We start from the raw sequence: 5579 nt of genomic DNA, 5'->3' as shown, positions 1-5579 counted from the left end.
TCTGCTTAAACTAATAACACACAAAGAATGAAATGTTGCCATGTTTTTATTGAACACACCATGTAAACATTCACAGTAAAATACAAGAGTAAATAACAATAAACGCATTTCACCATAAGTGGCTTCTTCAGAAGCCATCTCTCTGATTGGTGGATTAAGTAAATTCCAAAGAACTTTCCCACGCTGTGTAAAATGACACAGAGCACTCTGATTGGTGGATTTCAAACCAACCAATCAGAGTGCTGTGACAGGTAAATGTAGAGACTTAAAATAAGGTTAGTCTGGTATGCCTAATGCAACACACAGGGATGAGGGAGTCTGACTGGTAAATGGAGACGCTCAAGACTGGATGTGAAATATTGAGATTAACACCATGGGATCAGTGTGATGAATCCAGGAGCTGGTCCATAAAAAAGGCTTTGGTTGATTTTTTAGGACGGAGGGCGGTACTTGTATTTATGGGGTGTGTACCTTTAAATATGCTATAGACAGAATCAATTTGATACACGTCAAATGCTATACTTTATATGGCAAAGATGTTGACCATTTCATGTATAGGACAACAGTATGAGAAACGGTTTCCTCAATTGTGCTGAAATTGGGTGTGAAAATTAGTGTATACTAACACGGTAATTTATGGTGTATACACCTTTAAATCCGTATGCACATAGTGAGTGGAGTGTATACCGAATAGCTTACTTTGTGATCCAAAGATCTTATAAGGTAGAAATGCAGTGTGATTAGCTGTATTCTATGATATAGTGCAATCAATAAAATCCAATATATTGAAAAATAACATCCATTATATTGAAAAAAGATAATAGATGAGAATTGCAAAAATACAACTTTTTATTTAGGCAGAAGTGACTGTGCCAAAGGTATACAAAGTACTAAAATCAATGAGAATTATAAAAATATAAAAATATAAAAATAACAGCCAGGGATGGTTTGCAAGAGTGTTACCAGCACATCTGTATTGGTGATTCCGATCTAACCACAGGGACCGACCTGGATGGATGTGGATAGTATGTTGCAGAAACAATTACTATCTGCCGGCTTTTCGTGAGGTTGGCGTGCGTCCCAGACCTCACTCTGGGTGCTGCACGCTGTTTGCCGGTCGGTCTCAAAGTGCTCTGTGCTTGGTGGAAGAAACAGCTGCTGGTTCTACAATCTGCGTCCGTACCCTGCTGGTTGTGATGTGGTCTAACGCGTTTCGTGGGTGTCAGCCCCACTTCATCAGAGACAAGATGAGGATTCATCGGTATATCTTGGTTTAAATACAATTTCAACTAATTGGAACCGATTAAAAACAATTTGAATCAATTCATGATAGTTTGGTGGTTATTTCAGAGGGTGGTATACTACATTGTTAATTATGTTATGTACATGAATATGCAGTTAAGGTGTATATACATAAATATGTGATGTATATACATGAACAAAAGGTAGAATACAAATATAAATATAAGAATACAAATATAGAAATATATAAATACAGACATGTTATTAGGATGTACAAATTCATCATTCGAGTTATCTAGATAAATGAAGACTTTAGAATAATTGGAGACTTCAGAATCATTGAAGACTTTAGAATATTGGGACCATAAGGAACCTTCAGAGATATATATTATACCTATGGGGTACTATATTTGCTAGAGGACATTCAGAATACTCATGAAGTATGGAAAAATGGATCAATTCACATTAAACGTGTTGGAAATAAATACATAAATAAATAAATAAATAGATATCGTTATGGATGTGGGAGGAAAATCGAGAATAATAAATAAAGGAAAAAACCATAGATGGATAAAAATTTTGAAAACATCCCGTGGAGCTAGCAGAAGAATGTACACATTAAAAGGATACTCATATAGGAAACTTGTAGTGGAGGTGGTTGCACATACCCAAAATTGTATTAGGTGACCCTGATATGTAATGCAATTCAACCTAATTGGACCGATTGGGAACCATGTGCTTATGCTCTCAGTAACAGTTGATTTGGGGGATGGTATACTAAGCTGTTGATCGTAGTATGCCAATTTGAACAAATATTTTTAGTATACAAATGTAATATTGGGATTAACAAATGGAGAGACCATAAATGACGCTCAGGGTGCCTATAGAGTAGGTCCGTGAGGCTTTGTGTAGATTGAGAATACATTTGAGGGAGCAATAAAAACATTAATAAGAAATGAAAAAGTCGATGTATACTATACGTGTTGCAGATACTTTTATATACTCGTGGAAATTGTTCTTCCAAAGTGAGATTCAGGATGGAAGTTGGGGTTAGTAGTAGTGATAGTGGACTTACTGAAGATAGTGTAAAAACGTGTGCATAAAGTGCACATATGGGAGGACATTGTAATAGGTATATTGGCGGATACCCAAAATCCTTACATTGCTAAGGTGCAGGGTTTAATTGTATGGGGTCTTAAATGGTTATGTGAATCGTGAGAGCAAGTTATTACTGGGGGGCTGTAATGGAAGCAGGGGAGAGAACCTAGATGTAAAGTACGAATAGTGCATTATTCCAATGGAATACTTAGAATATAAAGGGTTTCTATATACATGAGGACTGGATGATGTAAAACTAGAAGACAACACACAACCTACTAATAAATTAAAAGACAAGAGAAACATGGATATGGAAATGGATAAGAAAAAAAGGTAAGAAAAAATGAGAAAAAAAGATGAATGAATGCAAATAGAAATAAAAATAAAAATAAAAATGAAAATAAAAATAAAATAAATATGAAAATAAAGATAAAAATACAAAAATATAAAAATAAAATAAAATAGAGATAGAAATAAAATAAGTATAAATGTAAAAATAGAAATAATAAAAATAAAAAATAAAAATAAATATAAAAATAAAAATAAAAATACAAAAAAATAAAAATAGAAATCGAAATAAAAATAGGTAAAAATAAAAAAAAAATAAAAAATTACATATAAAAATAAAAATAAAATAGATATAAAAATAAATATTGGCGCAGGGACATGTGATCAAGTAACTACTGTGTCACAACTCATATTGGTTTGTAGATTGTATTCTTCCATATTATTTGTGGATTTAAACTTAGTGACTTCAAGTTCCAAGGAGGGGTTGTTCTTGCATGCTATACATTTGGTGCATCTTCTAAAGCCTTTGGTCCTTGTACTGTCCTGGATGTCACGGGAGGATTTTAAGGTTGGGGCCAACATGAGTTGCAGGTTAGATGCTTTTGTGAAGATAATTCTTGGTTTGGGATCTAAAATATTGGTGAGTGTAGGATCACTCCTCAGTACATTCCAATGTTTGTGTAAAATCTTCTCTATAGTGCGTGATTGGTGATTAAATTTGGTTATAAAAGCAGGTGTTGATTGGTATGTGTCTGGGTTCTTCTCTTTCTTCTTCAGAGTGTCCTCTCTTGGGATAGTCAGGGCATATCTTCTGTCCAGTTAAAATCGGCCAAAATATTTAAAATCTGTGAAGAGTCTCTTAGATAAGATTTCAGAAATCTTATCTAAGAGACTCTTCACAGATTTTAAATATTTTGGCCGATTTTAACTGGACAGAAGATATGTTTTTAGTTACAGCGGATGTCACCTCACTATATGCGGTAATAGAACACTTACAAGGATGTGAGGCTACCCAATATTCACTAGCAGTATACTCAGAATTACAGAATGACCAAATTGATTTCTTGATTCAATGTATCGCATTAATTCTTACTCACAATTATTTTTGGTGCAATGATCAGTTTTACCTACAGATAGAGGGTACTGCCATGGGGACAAGATTTGCGCCAAGTTATGCGATTTGCGCCACGATGGTCGATATAAGCCGCAGAAATATCACAATGTATAACAATATCATGGCATTAATTGAGAGCACATTTTTTTTAAATGAATATAGGAATAATAATTGTAGATTGCATGCATGATACTTAATCAGGTAATGGCATAAATTGGTTACAAGCGCTCTATTGGAGTCAGGCTTTGTTATCGTCATGTATAACTAAGCTCCAAGTTTAATTGAAAATACGTTGGTTTCCTGGAGCGTAATCGTCGATTAAAGCATTGATTTGCATATTACATAAACATCAACTTTGTATATTGCAAGATAACTGAAGTCACGCACTGTTTTTCCTAAGGGGCAAGAATATAGTGTAAGATATTCTTGCACGGCAAACATCAAAACTTTATATACTGGCTGACTTACATCAGTGATGCTAGCTAGTGTGTGGCCATAAAAAGAAAAATTGTATGCATCCAGAGGGAGTTGAGCAGATAAATGATGCGCATTTAACTTTTATAAAATAGGCTAACCGTCGTGGAGTCATCTCCCTAATACATGTGTATATGTTATAGCCGGGCAGCATGATATTAGTAATTTGACCTATTGTTTTAAAAAATGGGCTCCTGCCAATGGCTGTGGAGGGCCTAAGGGCCCATGATGTTTATTAGGCTTGATAATGTGAGCTGCTCTGTCAGCGTGTATACTGTGAGGAGAATCCACCTGTGGTCGTTTGAGCGGTCAGGAGGTGTTGGGATAGGAAGTACAGTGTAATGTTCGGAGTTGTACCCCCTACTCTCATCTGTGGGTATTAACACAGCTCAGTATGTATGTAGGTCTCGGTCGTGTTATATCCCTGCCTGTCCACCGGTCGGGGTAATGTGTTTCCTTGTGGGGGGGGGAGGGTAGTAAAACCTGTGTCTGAGAGGTATTTTTCTTGTGATAGTACTGGTGAGATAAAAATAGGGAACACAAAGGAAAACAAGTTAAAGTAAAGTCTATGTCATCAGGTAAGTAAATAAGGTAGCTCAGGTACGATGAGCAGCGCCAGTTCCGTGGCAAGAAGGTCTTACAGTCCCGGCATGTATATCTTTGCAGTGTGCACAGTCCGTGGGTCTTTCAAGTCGGGGTATCATGATGGGCGCCATGATGGGGTATCATGATGGGTTTTCTCGGTACGAAGCTCTTCACCTTTTCCGGGTTCCACTTGTGTCGCGGTTTGACGGTCTCGGAGGCTGTCGCGGGCCGTACGGCATCTGGAGGTAACCCTAGTGTGGGTAGCAACTCCCGTGCCCTCTGCAGGTCGTGTATCTCGTGGGTGTTCCTGCCATGTGCCACTTGCAGGGAGCGATTGAAGCGCCACCGGTAAGGTATGTTGTTTTGCTGGAGTAGCGTCGTAAGGGGTTTGAGTGAACGCCTCCAGGCCAAGGTGCTGCCGGACAAGTCCGTGAAAAAGGAGAGGGACATGTTTTCGAAAGAGTATTGGGGTATTGGGGAGTATTTTTGACCGCTGCCATGGTTGCGGCCCTGTCTGCTTTGCGTTGGAAGCAAAGTATGACGTCCCTTTGGCCGATTTGGGGACTCTGTGAACCCCATCTAGGTTTATTGCCTTGACCTGCCGCGCGGGCATGAGGGCTGCCAGGAGCCTCCGCGCGAAATGCGGGAGTTCTTCTGCCGGTAGGTCGTCCGATACACCCCGTACCTTTATATTGTTTGCTCTTCGTGTATCTTCCATCATTGCAAACCTCCATTCAAAGGTCTCTGCTGTGACCCGCAGGCTCTTAATCTCCTGTTG

The sequence above is a fragment of the Pelobates fuscus genome, chromosome 3 (assembly GCF_036172605.1).
Source record: "Pelobates fuscus isolate aPelFus1 chromosome 3, aPelFus1.pri, whole genome shotgun sequence".
NCBI lineage: Eukaryota > Metazoa > Chordata > Amphibia > Anura > Pelobatidae > Pelobates > Pelobates fuscus.
The sequence above is the reverse complement of the archived record's forward strand: the minus strand, read 5'-3'. Positions refer to the sequence as shown.